Genomic DNA, 22,816 nt, shown 5'->3' with positions numbered 1-22,816 from the left:
CCCAAACACCCTTTTTGCCGCTTTTGCTTATGCCAGTAGACATATTCACAAAAATTAACAACCTTCTAAGATATTTTTCTAAAAGGGTGCTTCTGACTCCCATCTTACCAGTCCATCCATTAACCCAGTTTTCTTTTTCTGGTACTTACCCCTTTCAGTTGCTGTCTTTATCCTTATTCCTAAAGAGAAAATTCAGTGCAATTCCTTTAAAGGTTCAGTAGCTTTGCCTGGAAACAGCCATAGTCACTTTGACAGGAGTAAATATTCACACCTCTGGTTATTTGAAAGTATTTTCATGTAAACAACTAACTTGTAGTGGGAATGCTATAAATGGATATACTTCAGAAAAGACCAGCCAATGTTCCATTTGGTGCAGTCTCCTGAGTCGGAGAGTTCCCTCAGTTGTGCTCTATTAAAACAATTTAAGTTCAAGTCCTTTTAAAAGGCAAGAACAGCATCATTTTGAAAACATGAATTCACCCCAGAGATGAAGTTTACTTTTATCTCCTTGTCATATTTTTCAGCATCATCCTAATAACAACTTCAATGGTCCCATGAAAACCACATTGGTATCAAAAAGAGCCCCCAATGAACAAACCAGAAGTTTTTGCACACCCAGGGGAGCACACACACCCCAAAAAAGTGGCGAAATCCAAATCAAAGATGGTTCGATAGCCAAGGCAACAGAGATAGCTTCCCTCTTCTCTCCTAAGAAAACACTTTTGTACCTTCTGAAGCCCCTACCCTCCAAATTACAAAAAATTGAATAAAACATGAAGACTGCAAAAACTGAGTTCCATTCAGTACTAGGTAAGTTATCTGTTATTTTTAAAGGGATTCAGTCAAAGATGAGAGTGGGCAATGCTAAATGAGGGTTCTTAAGGCATCAGGGGTAGAAAGTAGGATGAGGGAGATCTGGGTTCAAAAAGCCTCAGTTGGCCATGAAGCTCACTGCATGGCTTTGGTTCACTCATTCTGCCTCATGGGATTGTCCTGATGATAAGATGGAGGTGTGGAGCCCAGAATGCTGCTTTGAGCTACGTGAAGGAAAGGTGAGATAGACATGTAGCACAATAAGCATGCATTACCTGGAAACAGATGACAGCATCACCATAAAGTTTTGAAGCATTCATAGAAGCAACATTTGGCTATTTGGGAAAGTTCTCTAGTCTAGATGTCCTAAAGCTGCATTCTGTGGCAGTGCTGTTGGCTGTGTAAGCAGGAAAAATAATCTCTTCCAGGTTCTGTATAACTTCTCCTCAAATGATCTCGACATCTGAAAGCAAATTTCCTTTAGCAAAATTCCATCTCTCTGTATGTGTGAGATCAGAATCCTAGCCAACAATTGCTCAGGAATGCCAGATCTTTCTAGAGAAATCGTTTGCTATGACTGCGCATGGCACTTATCCTGCTTAAGATCTTGCCATACTCAAATTGGCCCAAATGGCAATTACTATCTCTATCTGTGATAACGACTCCTCTTCTACTTTCTCTCCAAAATCATGTCATTTCACTGAAGCTCTTTAATACAAGGAACTTTTTCTTAATCAAGGATATTAGTATAGTAATAGTATCTATCAATCTATAACATTTAGTGCCTAAATTACCATATTTTTCGCTCCAAAAGACACACCTAGTTTTTAGAGGAGAAAAACAATAAAAAATATATTCTGAATGGGCAGGCCGGGTCTTCCTGTTATATACCTGCTGGGATTGACAAGGTATATGACCCTCACCTGAATCTCATTTAACTCTTTGGGCAGGGGTGAATTAGCATCAGACGTCATGTGCATGAAAGTTTGCAAATCAATTAACCAACTAGGGTTACTGTTTGTTTGTTTGTTTGTTTGTTTGTTTTTTAAAAATAATATTTATTAAAAGTTTAAGAATTACAGAAAGAAGTAAAAAAGATAGAGAAAAAGTAAACAATACAAATCAATACATTAGAGTACATATAAAAAAACAAAAAACACAATACATCAAAACAAAAGCAAAAGCGAAAACAATTAAAAACACATCCAATATTTCCATATCTTTATCTTTCATTAACTTGTTTCATCGACCTCCTCACACCTCCCTTTTTGTGTTCTAGTTATTAATTATTTCAGCAAATCCTTTCCATCTTTCACTGTTTTCTGTCATTTAATTATCTTAATTTATTTTAACCTTATCTTACCATTAAAACCCTAAAACTTATTTATACTTAACTCCTTATAACATTTCTACTAAAGCCGTATGATTTCATTCCAACATTTTTCTAACACTCATTAATTTTACAATATTTCTCTAAATAATTTTTTTAAAAAACTTTTTTCCCAATCTTCTTCCACCGTCTCTTCTCCCTGGTCTCGGATTCTGTCAGTCCTTTCTATCAATTTCATATGGTCCATCAACCTGGTGATCTTCTGTCCGAGGCTCTTAACTCTTTTCCATGTCCCTTCTGCAGATCTTCTTCATATTTATACATGCACTTTACTTTATCTTCTGCTGATCTTGTTCTTAATTTCCTTCCTTTGGCACCGAGGAGTAGATCTTGGGGAAACTCCAACCTAACAATGTCTTTATTCCTTCTTGACAGGTCAGCCCATTTTCCATAGTCAGAACTAGAGTCCAAAAGATATTTCAGAGCATGTTTCAGAGTCCCCCCGAAGCTAAAGGCCCCCACAACTCCAATCTCCCCTTGACCCAAATCCAGATCCCAAAAGCCAGAACATCCCTGCATAAGGGGATCTATCCAACTTCCTTCTCCAATCCAAGTAGGGCTCCATCCCACCAAATCTGGCTTTCTCTAGATTCAATCGTAAAAGGCAACAGCTTATGTTCATCAAATTGCCTCTGTAAGGCCGGGGCTCTCTCCACTTGAATTACTTGAGGTTCAACAACAACTTTCTCCTTCGTCTTCTCCACAGCTTGCCATGTCAAAACAGATTCCTGAATCAATTCCTGAGTAGTTTCTGTGTAGGTATTCACTTTTTGTCCCAAATCAGTCATTTTTTGTCCCAAATTGTCAATTTTAATAATCCTCACATCCATCTTCTCATGAAGCTGTTCCAATAAAGCACTTGTCTTGCAAAATGCAATCACTAAGGCTTCTTCTGTCAACATTCTTTTCCAAGGTCAATCTCTGATTCTCACGGTCTTTAATCTCTGCAGCTGGAAAATTCCCCAGCTCCACTCCTGCAACAGTTTCAAAAGCTCCCTCTAGGGGAAACAATTTCTATTTGTATCCGTCCTTTTAAGCGCAGATCCAGCAACAAAGTTAGTCTCAATTTTCAGTTACTTTTTTGCTCCTTTTTAAGTGCAAAAGGAAACAATGGAAACAATATATTTCTCTTGTTTAACTATCTGTCAACATACATTTTATTCACAGTCAATGGACTTTCCCAAAACGTCGATCTTACTGGCAGCCCATTCCCAGGTTCAAAACGGTGGTAATTTATCTTTCTTCACTCTCTCTCCTGCAGGCTTAGGCTATCTAAAATTTCCCCCCTCTTCTCCTGCTTCCAAGGGGAGGTTTAGTAATTTTAACCGATGGAGATTTAATCCTTTACAAAAGACTTTCCAGACTTTAGCTTGCAACGATTTTGCTTCAAACTATTTACAAAAGAGGAAGGCGGACTTCCTGTTTGAAACCTTCCCGTTTCGGTGCCAAATTAAGATGTTTAGAGATCCAATTTTCCGTTCTACTCACGGGTAGTTGTTTAGAGTCCAATTGTCCACAGGAAAAAGCCAGCGCTCTCCGGCAACAGCAATGCGGCTTCACTCCGTGAAAGAAGCAGTCGATTCGAAGCACCGTGCCGCTCACCCCACATCGCTCCGGATCCCCAAAACCGGGTTTCCCCGTGAGTAGGGGAGGTGCAAAAGGTGCCAGCCGAATCCCACATCCACAGGCTTCTCCCGCCTGCGGTTTTTAGTGGGTCTCCGCCTCGCCGTGGCAGTCCAGACCCTGATTTCCACGGAGCGGATTCCTCCCAATCAGAGGAAATCCGCCATTGCCGGAGGCGCTAACCCAGAAGTCCCCAACTAGGGTTATTGTTAATAGCGCCAGTTTTCCTATAACTTGATATTGCTGGATAGTTCCGATGAACTGCAAAAGCATTTTCAGTTTGCTTTCTGTTGCCACCCTGGAACTTTTCTTTATTAGTGCCACTTTGTTTTGTATGATTCCTTGCAAATGAAGGAAAACAACTTTTCTCCTTGTATATGTTGATAATATGTTTTTGTTTACTGAGAACAAGAGTAACTTACATTCTGGGCAACCTAGGGGCGCTGGGTGGATCTTTGCACCCCAGCGCCACATATGCTTAAGACGGCCCTGTGAATGAGCTCAGTAGAAAGCAGTTCTCTCCTCCTGTTCTGCTTAGAGTGTCTCCTTCTTTCCTCTTTACAGACTGTAGTTTCAAGGATGGGACTGGGGCAATGACAAGAAGATCGTCACCTCCACTTGGGTTGACTGTGCTATAAGACTCGTCTCCTCATACTGCAGGGTCTTCCATTTTACAGAGTGTACATTCAAGAAGGGGAGGAGAGGGAAAGTGCCCTGCTGCAGAAATTCCTTTCCCCTTCTTAGATGGCATTTTTGAGGGACGGGCAAGGATGGTGCCATCCTGTTTCATCACCTGATATGAAATGGGAAGGTGCCGCCCCAACTCACCACCGCCCAAGCCTCCCTTTTTACATATATAATAATTTTTTATTTGATTTTACAAATATAGAATTACAGTGGTACCTCAGGTTAAGTACTTAATTCATTCTGGAGGTCCGTACTTAACCTGATACTGTTCTTAACCTGAAGCACCACTTTAGCTAATGGGGCCTCCTGCTGCTGCTGCGCCACCGGAGCACGATTTCTGTTCTCATCCTGAAGCAAAGTTCTTAACCCGAGGTAATATTTCTGGGTTAGCGGAGTCTGTAACCTGAAATGTATGTAACCTGAAGCGTATATAACCCGAGGTACCACTGTATAACAATCCAAATTACATAACCCTATTTAGAGATTTCTCCAAATCTCAGGACTTCCCACCTTCCCCTCCATGGATCCTATTGTCTACCTTATCAACTGCATATTATTTCATAGTCCATATTTTATATCTTTCCATATTATCCATAATATTCTCTATATTAGAAGTGTTATTAAAATTCTGCTAAGTTTTGTCATTTCGGCATAGTCGAACAGCTTGGTTTGCCATTCCTCTCTGGTAGGGACTTTGTCTTCTTTCCATCTCTGGGCTAGTAGCATCCGCATTGCTGTTGTCACATACATGAAAAGTCTTTTCTGTTCCTTTGGAATGTCGGTACCTACAATTCCTAATAAAAGGCTTCTGGGTTTGTTTGTTTGTTTGTTTGTTTTTACAAAAGTTATTTTAAACATTTTTTTCAATTCATTAGACCATAATCAGAAAGCCTATTAGCGTTATATAACTGCATCTCCTAGGACTGTGATGACAGCCAGTTTCTTCCATTGATTCTTTCACTAAAACCGAGGGGTCAAACCACATGTGATGTGGGAATTCTGCAAGTGCAACATCCAACATTATGTTAATTTATCAACAGGGTGGGCCTATTTGGATTGGAAGCATGGCATGTAGAGGGGTCTAACTCTTTGCTTGCACACTCTGACTCCATTCCAAATTCCCAGAAAAGGGAGCACGATTTCTGTTCTCTTCCTGAAGCCAAGTTCTTAACCTGATGTACTATTTCTGGGTTAGCGGAGTCTGTAACCTGAAGTGTATGTAACCTGAAGCGTATGTAACCAGAGGTACCACTGTATTGGCCACAGAAGAAAAAAAATACTGGTGTAACTCCATTTTCATTTCCATAGATTATAGTAGTAAGGTAAAGGTAAAGGACCCCTGGATGGTTAAGCCCAGTCAACGGTGACTATAGGGTGTGGTGCACATCTGGTTCCAGGCCAAGGGAGCTGGTGTTTGCCCACAGACAGCTTTCTAGGTCATGTGGCCAGCATGACTAAACCGCTTCTGGAGCAACAGAACACTGTGATGGAAACCAGAGTGCACGGAAATGCCGTTTACCTTCCCACCACAGCAGCATCTATTTATCTACTTGCACTGGTGTGCTTTCGAACTGCTAGGTTGGCAGGAGCTGGGACAGAGCAATGGGAGCTCACCCCATTGCAGGGATTCGAACCACTAACCTTCCAAGTGGCACGTCCAAGAGGCTCAGTGGTTTAGAGCACAGCGCTTAAATTGTGAGTGCAGCATAAGGGGAAAATTGGAACCCAGGTCTCTTCTTCCACACCCTGCTGCAGTTTGATCCTGATCCCAATTAAGCCCAACCTCTTGCAAAATAAACAGACAGCTGGAGTTCAAATGACATTTTTATACCATGTGCAATTTGCACCGAGAAACACACTTGTTTTTATTCATATGCACGTGTATATAGATTAGGGCAAACTAAGTAAATTATCCAAATCCAAATCTCTTTATTTCAGTGGGTCCAACCTGAGTTTAACGAACATCTGTTATCACCCATTATTTAAGATGTTTGTGCTCAGATTTCAGCCATAACTAAACAATCCTTCAACGATATTAAAGCAACAAATGTTTTGCCACCTTTGACAAACTTGCTTCAAGCCATCTCAATCCCTTGAGTGTTTTAAATGAGATAAACATAAACTGTGGTAAAGCTTCCAAGAACCACTTGTCTGAAAATTAGTCCATAATCTGAAGATAGAAAATGTCATCTTCCTTGTATAGAAAGAATAATAAAATATGACGGAACTATTGTTTACTGTCTGACACTCTAAGCTGTCTGCTAGGGATGTATTGACATAATTGTACCAAGACTAAAATTATGTGGCGATTGCTTCCTGAATTGTTCTGTTAATAGGTGTAATTTTCTCAGCCAGTATGAAACAAAATATCTGTCTTAGCCTGTTGTTTTTGTTTTCCAAATGACAATATTAATTACTGTTAGTGTACTATAATTTTCACAATACAGGAGTGAAAATACTGCTTTCGGGAACGTTTTAGATGCCCCACAGTGATTGGCCTTTTGCCAAACTTTCAAGGTAATAGCTCAGTTGTTAGATTGTTAGAATAGTCTATCAGTCTAATAAAGGGGGGGTATGCTGTCTAGAAGATAGATAGGTGATAGATAGATAGATAGATAGATAGATAGATAGATAGATGATAGATAGATAGATAGATGATTGATTGATTGATTGATTGATTGATAGATGATAGATGATAGATGATAGATGATAGATGATAGATGATAGATGCTAGATGATAGATAGATAGATAGATAGAGATAGATAGATAGATAGATAGATAGATAGATAGATAGATAGATGATAGATGATAGATGATAGATAGATGATAGATGATAGATAGATAGATAGATGATAGATAGATAGATAGATAGATAGATAGATAATAGGAGAGAACCTAGTTCCACCTACAGGGACTTAAATGTAGGATTATAAAGAAGTTTTGTGTCACCTAATGACATAAAGCATTAAATGGTAACACTTGGAGAAACTAAAATGCTTTGAGAATTCTTGTGGTTAGTGTAAAGGCCATACCAGTCCAATAAATTAGTCTAGGGATGGGAATTCTTAGTAGATGTTTCCTGGTACCTAGCTTGTTGGTTGGTTTTAATCTTGAATGCTTTTAGCTTCCCAGTTCCACTGACTCCATTTGCATCATCACTGTCTTTTCAGAGAGAGGTGATGACTTAAACAGGTGTTAGGATCAAAAGCTTGAAAAATGGACCAATTATATTTTCATTTTGTACGCATATATGTAACTGGGGCGAGCCCATTTACTTTAATGGCAGCATCGTTTATGACTCCAGTTTTACCATACCCATTGAGTCAATCACCCATCTCCCACTACCCTTCTGAGAAAAGCCCCACCCCACCCTCCCACTATATATAAGGGACTGGTGACTTCTGTGTGCATGCACACAAAAGCCTATACCCATAACAAACTTAGTTGGTCTCTAAGGTGCTACTGGACAATTTTTATTTATTTATTTCGACTGCATCAGACCAACACAGCTACCTACCTGAATCTAGAAGCATTGTTTATGTTAATCACGTATGTCCTCTTGTCACAGCTGTCACTCAACTCTTCCAGCTACTGTCCAGGACTGCTGCAGTTATGTTTGGTCAGTCGCTATCGCAGCCCAACATTTGAATCCCTGTTTGGCAAATAGGCTTTGCAACTGCAACTGAAAACAAACTCCCTAGAAAATAAATGCAAACATTCACAGAAGATTAGATTACATATCTTGGTGACGAAGCTGACAAGGATAAGCCTTCAGAAAGAGAAACATGAAGTAGGATTTCTAAAAGAAAGCAGCTACGATCATAGACTCATGGTTGGCATCTGCCTGTCTTGGGAAATAATGGAAGAATGCACCTTTGGCGATGAAGTCAAACCATTGGAGACTTACGGCACCTGCTGTGGCTGTAGACACTGATATGGATGTATTAAAAAAAGGACTAGCTAGCTTTGGAGATGTCACAAGGACAATGCTTCCCTGAAACATAGGTTTGTACAGTGTTCTATAAGTTTTGGAAGAAAGTACTGGACTGTATAACTATGACTGTGCAGGAAAAAAGTCAAATCTTTCAGCAGAGAATATTCTTTTGAACTGTATACCTATTGTATAGAAATTAACAACAGGACAACGAAAATGGATTCTATGTGCCCTAATGGTGGCCAAGAGACTGATACCGATGAACTGGAAGAATAACAATATGATACCCTTTAATGTAGCAGGGTAATAATATGTACATATATATTAGGATAATAACACTATATCAATTTATATCGGAATTATGGGATTATATTGCTGTGTGTGTGTGTGTGTGTGTGTGTGTGTGTGTGTTTTATACATACCTTTGTTCTTTCTCCCCTCACTTCCCTCCTTTTTTCTCTGTATCACTTTTTTGAAAATAAAAAGGTTTCAAAGAAGAATATGCAACTTCAATAGAGAAAGACGCAAGTTTGTCAGAAACTTAGGAAGAAAGGAGGAAAGGCAGGTAGAGTGATTTATTCAGACTCAAGGACTAGAGACCACTAGATGTTGCTGGCATACAGCTCCCATCATTCCTGGCAAGTGGCCGCTATGGCTAACGGCTTATGGGACTTGGAGTCCACCAACATCTGGAAAGTCATGGCTTTCCCATCCTCCTTTGTGCTCTTATAGGAAGCTTAACTCCTGATAATACCCTGATAAAGAGGAAACATTAACAGTCATTTGGATCACTGCAACGGTGACCCTTTCAGAAGCCCTCTGCTAGTTTTTTTCCCTTTAATAACCATATACTTTGAAGGAGAAAGCTAAAATGCAGCAAGAAGACAAAAGGACACTTTTTGTATAATACTTGGGGAAAAATAAGGGGGGGGAGTGCATTGAAAAGTGCACAAGAGAAATCATTCCCTTAAGAGCATTACTCTTCGACCCAGAATTTCCTTGAACCTCAGGAAGAAAGTGATCTACGGAAGAATGTGTTTGAGATTTATGGGGAACATAATGCCTTTTTCAAGAAGGAAAATGCAATCCATCTCCAACTGCTTTTCTGCAGCTTTAGAAGCAGAGAGTCTTTTACCCTCTGTACTCATCCAACATCTGACAAGGCCTTGAGGGAGCCTCTGCTTGGCTTCCATAATTCTGGTCCAAATAGCAGGTGAGAGAGCTGGGGAGGTGAGGAACCAACCAAGTGCTTGGAAGAGAATGGGGTGAGGGCAGGGACCATATGCAATGCATGATGGGGAATCTGCTGGGGGCCCACACCTACACGGGGAAAAAATCCCCCATCTTGCTTCTTTACGTGCCTCTCACTCTGGCCCAGATTATGGTGGTGAAAGCAATATTTATTTGTTTATTCAGGAAATTTATAAGCCACTTTTTTATTTTAAAAAAGGAAATCAAGTAGTATACAGGTTTTTTTAAAAAAAAACACATACACAAACCAATCCATCATTTAAAAGCAAGATAAAAATCAACAAAAGATTTGAAAACAAATGTAACTAAATCATGTGGCTAGAAAGGCAAGCTGAAACATAAAAAGTTTTCAGCAGACTGTCTAAAACACTGTAAGGGACTTTGGACAATGGGGAGAGTGGTTATATTTCTGTTTTGTGCTGTGGTTAGAAAGAAGCACCCTTCCCAAGAAAACAATTTGCCACCCCAAGATTGTGCAAAAACTAACAGAGAGCTTGAGGGGGCTGGTCTTTGACTGTCATCTGCTGCCACCTATTGGCAATAAACCAGATGAAAGCAACTCACTCCTGTTTATGCCTTGTTTATATGCCACTTATTCAGAAACAATGTAATGACCCAATGCCCACTGCAACGTTGCTTACAGTGTTGTGTGCAACATTTTATCACCCCATTTATTTATCCATCTCTTAATTAGCACGACAATGTTTTTTCTAGCTGTGTTTGTTAATTAAAATATTAGCAAACCACCTTTCATTCTTTTAATGGTGAAAAATAAACCTTTCTGGGCACTGAGAATCAGGTTGTGAATTCATTTGACCATGCAAACATCTGGATAGTGACAAAAGAGGCAGAACCACGCCAAAAAGAAGGTTAAATGGAAATAACTGACAAATGGGAGGGGGGAATGCAAATATTTGTTTACAAAATAATCAGTAAATGTCATAGAAATGATAAAATAGTAAATGATATGAAAATTATTGTATGAATAGAAGAATTACAATGAGTCTACCACAAGCACTAAACATTACATGGAGCAGCCCAGACTTCCCATGGACAAATATTTTAATGCTAAAAATACCCCAATGGACCTCGAAGGTTAATTAGGAGTCGTCTGTTAAGTTTTGCATCATGTTCCCCATTGCAGTCATGAACTTAAGCTGAATGCAGACTGCTTGTATTTTTCCAGTGTTTATTGCTTTCTTCTCTTCTGCTATTTTTCTACTGCAATATATTATTCACAGGGTACTTTTTGTGACTGCTTTGCTTTCCCCCGATAACATTCCACTTACAGTGGCAGATGCGCATGTCTTCATTCTCTCTAGGGGCTCATATAAGCACTGCAAATAAGAAGCACGCTTGGCCTAAGTTGAAAAACTCTGCCTCCGGGGACTGTCTCTTAAAACGTACTTAGTTTCTCAGACAAAACGAATCCTACCAAATGCCTAGTTCGGAGACGCAGAGAAAAGTAATGTAGCAGGATAAAACTCCTTCGGGTGACATTTCCCTGGAGCCTTCTCTAGAAAAAGCGGCAATATTCCTGGGATGATGAGGCTGCTGCCTTGCTCTCCTGAATCATTGGTATAGTTTTACACTTAACACTAATATGGACTGAAAGATAGGAGACAAAGTTTAAGAGTGTGCTGTTTTAGAAGATTCCCCTGCCCTCTCACCCCGAGTAAGGTACATTAAATGTGTGCACATATTTAACAGGGGTGTGCACCAACCATGTTCAAACCTCAGTCTGGCACTTTGGAAAACACCAGTGAAGCCATGGTTCCGATGTGGAGGGTGATGGATGAAACACAGTGCTTTAGTCAGAACAGTCAGCTCTGAATTGGTTCTGTTCAGTGATTTCGCTCGGTGTTTCAGCTCAGTGATTCAGCTCAGCTCAGAGGGTGGCTGCATCTGGCTGTGCTCTGATGTCCATCCCATCCTCGTCACCAGTGTTAAGTTGTGGGTGAACATATCAGATGACACAGCGATTCTTCAAACAGCTCTTGTTTATTCACAGGCCAGAAATGAACTGAATTGAAGGGTTCAGCCAGCCTGCTTGTATAGAGCTCCACTACAATGCAACTGTAACACTTTCTGTAACTATCCAATCACTGAACATCACTTTCAATCCCTTATTTGCATGTGGACCTGAGTGAAAACTATCTACAGTATCCCCCTGCTGGCCCAGGGTGAGAACTTCAGTACATAACATCTGGTACCCAACGGCAGTTTTGTGCCTGACCATCTGAGACAGAGTCCTCTTGGAAGGTGGTTATTATTTTCCCCCCCCCTCTATTTGCTATTGCTAATAGGGGCTGTAACATTTTGACAGAAGTGAGTGCAATTATGGAACATAATAGCCCCTCCAGAGTGGATTCAGCCTGCCAGGTTACAGGCAAATAGCTTCAAGTGGGGGGGGGTTGCTGGACATTTATACATTATACAGTCGTACCTTGCAAGTCTAACAGAATCCATTCCAGAAGTCCGTTTGACTTCCAAAACATTCGAAAACCAAAGTGTGGCTCCTGCAGCCAATCAGAAGCCAGGGAAGCCCTGTCAGATGTTCGGCTTCCAAAAATAGTTCGCAAACTGGAACACTCACTTCCGGGTCTGCAGCGTTCGGGAGTCAAAATGTTCGAGAACTAAGTTGTTTGAAAACCAAGGTACGACTGTATATGTATGTGTACATTGTTTGACATGAAATTGAAGTAAAGCCAATCGAACAGGCACAGATCTAAATGACTGTTACACCCTTAGCATCTGGACTTGTTGAAGTTGAATACACCCAGCAAGGAAGCCTTCCAAAAGATTGATGTCCTCTGGATTTTGTTGGACTCAGCAAAGCCAATGGTCATGACCAATGAGAGCTGGTGTCCAACAACATATGGAAGACACTGGGCTGGATAAGCCTGCAGCAAGGTCCAGTTCTTTGGATCTTATCTTGCATGGCAACCATAATCAGAGATCAATTTATAGTCAATGCTGTCAAGGCAATGAGAACATGAACGAAGATTTCACCCTGCCACTGTGTTGCACAGAGCAACCCTCATCTTGCTTACGTCTCATGCAAACATTCATATTCATAACAAAACCCAGTGAAGATTGGCAATAAAGCCTGGCCTCTTCCTTAATCAAGCCAGATAGCATAAACTGTTGCTGGCTTTGTGGCACAAGTTCCCAAACTGTAGGTCCATGAGGTTTCTTCAGGTGGTTTTCAGTGTGTCTGTAAAAAGGCAGTTAACAATCATACAGCACCTAGCAGTGAACATTACAATTGCTGCAAGATGCAGAAAAATGATTATGTGATCTTCAAAGACCCTCAGCAATTTCCAAGTGGTCTATGGGATCCATTGGTTTCATGGAGGACGCAGCTGGCAGTGGCTGAGAAGTCCATTGATAGCTCTGCCTCTATGGTTGGAGATATAAATGCTTCTGAATGCCAGTTGCAGGAAACCACAGGAGAGCGCTCTTGCTTAAGGGCTTCCTACAGGCATCTGGTTGGCCACTGTGAGAATAGGATGCTGGACTAGATCGGCCACTGGCCTGATCCAATAGGCTCTTCTTATGTTCTTAAAAAGTGCTTCATGGACTTCCTTGGTAACTGACCCGAATGCTTAGTTCTTAACAAGCTATGGCCAACTGATTACAGGCATCACTACCATTTGCAGCATTTTGATAAATGTCGAATTATGTATCATTTCTCTACAGTCATCTAGAGATTGACTTGATTGCTGCAATTTATTTCTATTTATTTTTTGAGTTAAAAAGCATTTTGTGCATGATCAGGAAAGTCTCCAAAGGTGAGCCAGTGTACCAGATAAAAGATCAGTCAGCATCCCTGTAGACAGTATAACATTTCTCATCAAATGAGCATGTTTCTTTCTCTTGCAAAAATCACCGTATTTTAGACTAAGAGCACATTTCCAAGAATTGTAAGTTTAATAATTTTGTGATGTGTTCGGCGCTTTTAGAGTCAACTTCATAGAAGTATAGAGTAGGAGTGGACACCAAGGGTTATCAAGTTCAACCCGTTTCATCAAGTATTAGCCAGAGCAAGCGTTATTGGGGGTCATCATAAGCTATCTTCAGATCATGCATATCACTTTATTTGCCACATCACAATTGCACTAAGCTTGATTCAACGAACATGTATCTGACATTGCCAAACCCTTTCTTCAAAATCTTGTTATGCACAGACAGTCCTCAGGTTTTATCCACAAATAATTTTAGCAAAAAAACAACAACAGAGTTCCATTGCTTAAAAAAAAAAAAAACCTTTGCTTGAAAGCTGCTGGAATCCATCTGAAAGCTCTACCAAAAAAACCAGAGTCAACCTACACACTCTGTAGCACAACAGACACCCTGGTACTGAGATGTCAGGTTAGTGACGGGAGTGAGTGAAGCTTGGAGAAAATCTGACAGCAACCTTTCCCCCTTTTTTCTGCATTCCCTTTCAAGTCAACCCTGAGTATAAAAGGTTTCAGAGGCACTGCAAACATAGCTATGTCAATGGGGACACTCATTATCTTTCAGTCACGACATTTTGACTGTAACACTGCATAGCTGATAAATATGTGCTACCAGGATGAACCAGTCTGTTCAGATTCCATGAAAGGATATTGATGGATGTCGAGCAAAAACAAGCGAGCTATAAAAATACACTCTGATGCACTCAACAAGAAGGTTCTGAACAGTTTCAATGGAGGTAGAGAACTTCACATCACAGTTGCACTCAGAGAGCTGCTTTTACTGATGGAGATATTTCATTCCATTTCATTTTTAATAAAAGGATTCACCTTTTCTGCAGCATCTGCTCCTACTATGGTAAATGTGGTTAACTCTTTTGTCGCTTGGGAGATATCACCTTTATAAAATGGCGGAAAGACATTGTAGGCATTTTGTAGGCCTTTTTATACCACCTTTGGCATCATATTCCTAGTGCTGTTTGCAAGTAATCATAAAACAAGTAAAAGGTGGATACAAACACAGCACCATGAGCTAAAAGTGGACAAAAGCAGCTCAAAACAGCCAGCAAGGTTAAAATAGCATCTAGAGTTTGGATTTGATATCCCGCCTTTCACTCCCTTTTAAGGAGTCTCAAAGCGGCTAACATTCTCCTTCCCCTTCTTCCCCCACAACAAACACTCTGTGAGGTGAGTGGGGCTGAGAGACTTCAGAGAAGTGTGACTGGCCCAAGGTCACCCAGCAGCTGCATGTGGAGGAGCGGAGACGCGAACCCGGTTCCCCAGATTACGAGTCCACCGCTCTTAACCACTACACCACACTGGCTCTCTAAAGGGTTTGGGGAAGCACAAAGGCATCGGGCAAACCTCTCAGAGGAGAGCATTCCACAATGGGGTGCCACCCCCAAGAATATCCTCTCTCTGTCTCTGTCTCACTCTTGTAGCCATCTCAGATGCTGGGGGCAGATTTAAGAAGCCTTCCACTGAAGAGCTCAGTGGGCGGGTAGGACGACAAAGGTGGTCCTTCAAATGCCTTGGTCAGTGCTTTTGATCTAAAAAAAAATGTTTAGGGGTACTCTCATTTTCCCACTCATATTGAAATACTGCCCCTCAATGAGGCCAAACTTAGATTCACAAAATGTTTAGGGGTATGCGTACCCCTGTGCCCCCCCCCCAGAAAAGAAGCACTGGCCTTGGTACTAAACTCATGTTCTAATGTATTGCTCCTTTTATCATGATACACATAAGATAGTGAACCCTTTTTTATGGAAACCCCCCAGATGATCAGATTCATTTTATGCTTTACATCTTTCAGATCAGAATGTGTCCACCTCTGGCAGGGTAGCTCTATATGGAGCTGCCGCGTGTAAAACTCATTTTTAGCAAAGTTATTATTTTATTCTCTATGCCTGGCAGTCTACAGTACAATATACTTACTAGGAATTTTATTGTCATGGTTCTCTTATTTTGCCTTCTTTCTTAATATTTTATCTATTTCTTTAATCATTCTTTTTTGAATACCGGTCATTGACCATAATAAAGAGATCAATTGATCGACTAAGGAGTTTTGATTTTTTAAATCTCTTTAGTCAATCTCTTTATTATGGTCAATGACCGGCACTCCAAAAATAAACTAACTAGATAAACTAACTAGATAGACAGTTAGATAGAAAAGAGTTATATTTATATATAGTAATATATAAAGTATTAAGAACTAACAATTCTAACAAATTAACAATTCTGTCAGAAGGTAAACCAGCCAAACCACAACAACAAAAATTAAATTTTCCAATTCAACCAAATGTCTACGTAAAAACAAACACAAAACATTCAAACAGATTAAGCAACCAGATTAGCCACAGTTCCCAGCCTGTTTTTCATTTATGGTGACCTACTCTCTCCCCCTGTTCTGAGCCAACAGCCTCTCACTCTGTGGTTTCTGAGTAGCTGAACACCCTGGGTAACTTACTTTCCTCCAATCTATTAGGCTCTCGCCCTGAGTGGCATGAATCATTGCCCACAAGCACCCACAGTGAGAAACGCCCACCTCAGCAACAAAGCAAAATAAGAAAAAAACACATGAGAGAAAGGGGATGTCAGTAAACCACATTGGGTGTTTCTCTGCCCTTCTCAGTTCTGAGGAAATTCATGGGTTGCAAGGTCAGTAGGAAGCTGCTGGGAAGAGACATGCAGATGGATTTGTTAGCCACTCCTCTCTCTCTTCTCCTTACCCGCTGGCACAAACTGTGTTCAATGTCCTCCGGGGTCTTGGGGGAAGCATCTGCGGCTTCACCCCTTGTCTTGCATGAAACACTGCCCAATTTCAATGAAAATGCCCTTGCCCAATTTCTTCTGACGACAGAATTGGGAGCGCACTCTTTGAACACCTGCATAGGTGCAAGTCCAACAGATCAGCTTTCCTCAACCTGGGCGTCCTACAAGTGTGGTTAGACTCCAACTTCCATCAGCCCCATCCCAGGGAAGATGGGCATCGCAGTTGAAAACATCTTAAAGGCACCAAGTTTGTCAAAGATGGTGACAAAGGAATGCCCACCATGAGAATTCTTATCCTCGATCTGATTTCACTGAAATGCTGGCAATCTTCCATAACAAGTGTCATTATTTCAAGGCCTGTCGCAGCCTGTTACACTCTGGAAATCAATAGCACACAACAATTTGTAGTTACGCTGAATTCCATGTTGTTTTCCTAAACTGTTCAAGGAATCTAAATTGTATTAAAAAATTGAACTTTTCATCCATGTCTAATATTACTTGCGGGCTCACCTTACCCATACATGACAACTCAACTGCTTTGATCTGTCAGACTGGCAGATGCCACCGAGTACTCATTCCACACTTGCAAGAAGCCAATCTTTTAGTGTGGCAGCTCCTAAACGTTGTATCTCCCTGCCTAGTGACATCAGACAGCCTCACTTTTTGACACCTGCTTAAAACATTATTCTTTAGGCAGGCCTATCCAGTCATGGAGAAGTTGAGATAAAAACACATGTCTCTTAAGCCCATTTTTCATTTTAATTATCTTTTTAAATACCTGTTTTTGAGTCTTTTGTTGATAATGCTAGTGTTTTATTTTTCTTTTCCATAGACCACTTAGAGGTTTGACTCTTTTTTTTTTTTACAATCAACCAGTACACTGTACAATGTTTTAAAAAATCAATAAATCTCATAGCATAGGAGTAAACCCCTGCTGATTACCTTTGCTGTGGTTGAATGAATGTTCCTAGACTGATCCACTTGCAAGATTATTAAACTCATCCTAGCAGGAAACTCTGCTTCAAAAGGTAGGTTGACCTCTAAGCATTTTGTTAAAATCTGATGTTACTAATGTACAATGCAACCTTATGCATACAGTGGTACTTCTGGTTACATACTTAATTCATTCCTGAGGTTCGTTCTTAACCTGAAACTGTTCTTAACTTGAGGTACCACTTTAGCTAATGGGGCCTCCCACTGCCGCCATGCCGCTGCTGCACGATTTCTGTTCTCATCCTGAAGCAAAGTTCTTAACCCATGGTACTATTTCTGGGTTAGCAGAGTCTGTAACCCGAAGCGTATGTAACCTGAAGTGTATGTAACCCGAGGTACCACTGTATCTACTTTAAAGTAAATCCCTTTGAGCAGAGAGGGGATGATACCCATCATGCAGACGTACACAAGTCTTTATCATGTATGCAGAATAATCCTTTGTACAGAAATTAAACTATACTTATTGGCCACAGTAGGAAATAGTTGCTCACATTTCCCCCCTATTCAGTTTTGAATGTCTGTCTCCAATTTTCTTTCAAACAGATGAAGAAAGACGCAGTGACACAAATGAGTGGCTTGCTGATATTAAGCTCCTTCTGTGATGAAGAATCTAATGATGTGATGAACATTCATTAATGTTGTCATTCGCTTGAGAAATATGGCTAATTGAGACAATCTTCCACTCTGCCTTTAATCCACAGTAATTAGGTATGTAAACAGGATGAAAAGCAGTGCAACATAGGACTAGAAGTCTGCAACCCAAAAAATAGGCTAGTTAGCCCAAACCAGTCCAATTAGAGTTGCCATGCCGTGGTTCCAGAATTAAGGTAGCAGGAGGTGTTGGGCAGAGGGAAGACACAGTGGGCTGCCTTACCAGATGGTGAAATGAAGAAATACACATTAATATCTAAGGGTGGGAGGCATTTTGGTGCAAGCTACAAAACTGCCCTAAATGCCAGGTCACAATGCTATGTTGATTTTGGAAAACTTAAGTTTCATAATATCACTACTACCGGGGTACTAATTTGGCTCGCAAGTCCATTTTCTCCAAGCCATGTTGGGTATGGACAGGTAAAGTTATGACTACCAGCCAAAAGAGGGGTTATTGTTTTGTTTGTTGTTGTGTGCTTTTATACTGCAGCCCCCCTGTGATCCTCGGATAAAGGGTGGTATATAAATTTAATAAATAATAATGATAACAATTAGCGGCGTAGCGTGGGTTGTCAGCACCCGGGGCAAGGCAAGTAATTTGCGCCCCCTAACCCCTAACCTGCCGCCACTGCCAGCTTCTTCTTGCTGCTGCCTGGTCTGGTCTGGTGTGGTTCTCTCCCGCGCTCAGCGCTGCGCTGGGCGGCCGCTGCACTGGGCGGCCGCTGCACTGTCCCTACCCCAGATAGTCCCTCGCTCTCTCCGCACCGCACACCTGGCACCCACGCCCTCCACAGTGGGCGGCAACCCAGCGGCTCGGATCGGATTCGCACAGCCAGCACTGCAGTGAGAGAGAGTGAGTGAGCCAGGTAGGGGCAGAGAGCTGCGAGTGCGGGCATGCCCCCCCCCCCCGATGTTGCGCCTGGTGCGGCCGGCCCCCCCTGCACCCCCCATGCTACGCCACTGATAACAATAATTTGCAAGCACTGCCAATCAGCTGAAACTTGGTGCTTGCAAAACCCCATGCCTTGCCTGCAGTTTGATTGCAACATGTACAAATGAAGAAAACAGGGGTTACAGGCACCACCAATGAGCTGCCTCCATTGGTCTGATTTCAGATTTGTCTGAAGCCATCATTGCTTTAAAAGAAGCAGCAGCCTTTGGTCTCCCTATATCTATGATGCATCCTGATAGAAGCGACAGAGGGGTATGTTGTCGTTGTTTTCTAAAGGAAATTGTGGTGAGCAAAAGGCATAAGACCAAAACAAAACAAAAGCCCTAGCAAACACCACCTCAATAAACTGAGATTTGTTTCTGCAACCATGACTTCAGCTAGAGAAGGGATGCGTGGAACTCTTGGAAATATTGCATAAAGACATGTGAGAGTCTATGGCATTATAAATCTGATAGAACAGCTATATTATAGCCACAACTATTTGTTCTACTGAATAAAAAATGTTCTCTATATGATCTGCAGTGCAATTGTGTGCGCACTTACACGAAAGTAAGTCCCGCTGAATACAACAGAAGTTGCTTCTGAGTAAACATGCATTTGATTGGGGACGTCCTTGATCCTGTAAAATCTACACTGTAGATAATCATTACCATGCTCCCACGATAATTCAAGCTGAAGAAAGAATGCCATTGTTTTTCCTGTTGATTTTGCATTGCTGAAGATAAAGCAGTTTGGATAAGGGAATATTCTCTTTTGGTGCAAGTGCAGCATTTCCTTGTTTGCTCAACAGCCAGCAAGATCCCAGCTGAAACAAACCAAATACAGCAATGTAAAACTGGGGATGAAATATATGTCTTATCTCAGTGCTTCTCAAACATTCTGGAGTTGGATTTACCTGTAAGTTTACAGAGATCTCTCTCCACACATCCTTTTTACTGTGCATTCATTATGATTTGCACTCATATTGCTATTGGGGAGGTCACACATGATCTTGATTTCAATACTCCTTGAACCTGCAAACATTTTGGGGTGGATCTACTATTTCATTTGCAGCCAATGCATTTGCCATAACTGAGAACCCTTAGCTTTTTATACCACCAATATTCTGGTTTATTTTTGGTCCCGCTTTTGTTGCGCTATATCCCCTCCCGACAGCAGTAACATGGTGGCATCAGGATAACATCACAGAACAAACGAGAGCAGAGAAATCCACCATGAATGCACTCAAATTGTGCCAAGAACACGTTGCAGAACACAGTTGAAATAAAGCACCAGTCGAGGGGGGTCTTCAGTCTTTCAAGATCTACTTTTCCCTCAGCAACAGAAAGCACAGGGCTGGCACACCAGTAGCGAACGCTGATTGGATTTTCTACATTGCATTTCAGCATTGATATAAGTCTGTGTCAACAGCAAGCGTTTGAATAGGATTTAAAAATGACATGTAGGAAAGGAGAGAGGGAGTCTGTCTTGCCTAAGGGGCCTCACTGTTACCATAAAGCACCAATGCTGCAGCAAGCAAAGGCTCCAGCAGCTCAGTCAGCTGCTTGTGGCTGGAAAGCCAGACAGGATGTTTGTGACTGTTGCCATGGAAACAAAGGGGCAGTCCATTCTGTACTGAGCACCGGATGTTAGCTCAGTGTGTGTGTCATATGACCCGTACTGGAAGTACATGGGTGGAGTTTCTTCTTGCTGTTGTCGAGTGCAGACATGTTTCTCTGTACTGATATGAGAGACAGAAATAAAAGATGTAAATAGTTTTCTGTCTGCTTCTTTCCCCTCCTTGGGGGACACCAAAGGGGAGAGAAGGAAACGGTGTGTTCCTCTCACACATCTGAGATGAATCGCCGGGACCTCGCCTGCTTATCAGCAGAGTGGAGACGCGGGGAGGTTGACAGGAATATCTGCCGGTGCCTACGCTGTGGCACATTCCTCTGACCCAGGCAGAATTCCAACAGTGGCAGCCTTCGGATGGTTGCTGTCCATCGGACATCTGCATGAGAGGCTGGTGAATTGTCCTCCTCTGCTCCATGGAAGCCTGATTTGAGAGGCTGATTCTCTGCAGCCAAAAGCTGACCAGAAGAAGCTGACAGCCAAGCCGATGCTCAAGGTATGAGACTTTTAAGGGCTTAAAAGTGTGAATGCAGATTGATTCATTCTCTGCTTCACGGAGAGCGAGTGTGGGAAAGCAGCTCCAACTTAGAAGAGGCCTGCATACCAGGCATTTTTGTGGTTTCCTGTCCGAGGAAAGGAATGCGCTGTTGCTAGGCAACGTCCTTCAGAAGGCTGTGCCTCAGAGAGGAGAAATGGAAAGTTACTCGAGAGGGCTGGACAGTCAGACTATGCTTCAGAGAGGCGAAAACAAAGTTTGTTATGACTAGGTCCTCACGAACTGCTGGAAGGGACTTTCCAACGCAGCCAGTGTCAGAGTTGCCAGGTGTCAAGAGTGTAAACAAGCCAGCTATTGGATTTTAGAGGCTTGTGTTTTAGAGTCAATGCAAGGACTCAAAATGGATGCTAAGAAGGGGGGAGGCTTGCCTTCTCCACCCCTCCTGACCAATGACAATTATTCATCTTGGTCTGTAAAGATGAAGGCCCTGCTGCAGAATCAGAGACTGTTTGGGGTGATTGAGAATCCCATCCCAGCAGCACCAACGCGTGCTTGGGAGTCACAGAATGTGAAGGCTAGGACTGCTATAATTCTGTGTGTCTCAGATGAGCAGCTTGTGCATATACAGCATTTGGAATTTGCGCAAGAGGTTTGGAACACGCTGCGTACAACGCATCAGAGAGATGCTGGTTCTTCAGCGTTGCTGTATTTTGAGAAGTTGACCAATCTGAGATTAGCGCCTGATGGAGATGTTCAAGCGCACCTGACAGAGATGAAGTATCTGCGTCAACAGATGGTGGAACGCAATTTCCGTCTACAGGAGGAAGTGTTTTGCTTCATGATGATAAACAGCCTGAACCGGACTTACAAGGTTGTTGCCAGTCAGCTTGGTTCGCTACCTGCTCAGCAGCTAACCGCAGAAAGAGTGTGTGCCGTCGTCCTGAACGAACACGACAGACTTGCTGCACTGGAAGTGAAAGACAGAGGGAGGCAAGAACAGAGTTCAAATCTCCCCACTGCTGATGCTACTGGAGAGCATGCCATAGCATTGAGTGCCGTCCGATGCTATAATTGTGGACAGACTGGGCATCTACAGCGAAACTGTAAGAAGCCGCGACAGTCAAAAGGAGCCAAGAACAGCTCTACAAAGCCTGAGGCGTCAAGCAAAAGCCGTACCAAGTGCCAGGTGAAACCTGCAAAGGCTATGATGGCGAAAGGAACCACGCCAGATGTTGGGAACGCATTCATAATCGATACCGGCGCCACGAAGCATCTCTGCCCACACAGAGGACTGTTTTCGACGTTGAAGAAGCAAAGCTTAACTGTGAAACAAGCCAACGGTCAAGAACTAGAAGCGACCGGAATTGGAACTGTGTATCTTGAGAGTCTGAACTTGACTATAAGCGATGTTTACCTGGTTCCAGAACTGAAATTTAATCTGCTGAGCGTGTCACAGATTGCAAAGAAAGGACTGAAACTGACCTATGATGCTAAAAGATGCAAGATCTACAAAGATGGAGAACTGTTTCTTACTGCCAAAGAGAAAGATGGACTGCATTTGTTGACTTTTGATCAAAGTGATTACATGAAATGTAATACTTCTGATTCTAACGAAATTTCTCTTGCAGGTGTGACCAGTGTGAACACCAAGAAGGTGTCCAGCGGGTGTATGCTGATGTGATT

At 41.9% G+C, this 22,816-nt stretch overlaps 3 long non-coding RNA genes across 3 annotated transcripts in view; 1 reads left to right on the top strand and 2 right to left on the bottom strand.

Moving 5' to 3' along the window:
* The window catches only part of LOC309532073, a 346,799-nt gene that overhangs the window by 289,425 nt on the left and 34,558 nt on the right, over positions 1–22,816 (top strand). The window lies entirely within an intron of this gene.
* Positions 694–22,816, bottom strand: part of LOC309532059 — a 78,561-nt gene continuing 56,438 nt past the window's right edge. Inside the window, exons 2-3 of the long non-coding RNA XR_014219566.1 lie at positions 8,028–8,166; positions 694–1,276 (exon numbers count right to left, since the gene is read on the bottom strand). This is a non-coding gene — a long non-coding RNA (uncharacterized lncRNA). The remainder of the gene's footprint in view (positions 1,277–8,027; positions 8,167–22,816) is intronic.
* LOC309532055 overlaps positions 16,359–22,816 on the bottom strand; it is a 34,763-nt gene continuing 28,305 nt past the window's right edge. The window contains exons 4-5 of the long non-coding RNA XR_014219561.1: positions 19,570–19,831; positions 16,359–16,807 (exon numbers count right to left, since the gene is read on the bottom strand). This is a non-coding gene — a long non-coding RNA (uncharacterized lncRNA). The remainder of the gene's footprint in view (positions 16,808–19,569; positions 19,832–22,816) is intronic.

Source organism: Podarcis vaucheri (assembly GCF_965113315.1).
Source record: "Podarcis vaucheri genome assembly, chromosome: 5".
NCBI classification, from domain to species: Eukaryota; Metazoa; Chordata; class Lepidosauria; order Squamata; family Lacertidae; genus Podarcis; species Podarcis vaucheri.
Note: the sequence above shows the minus strand (reverse complement) of the source record. Positions and strands in the feature narration are given on the sequence as shown.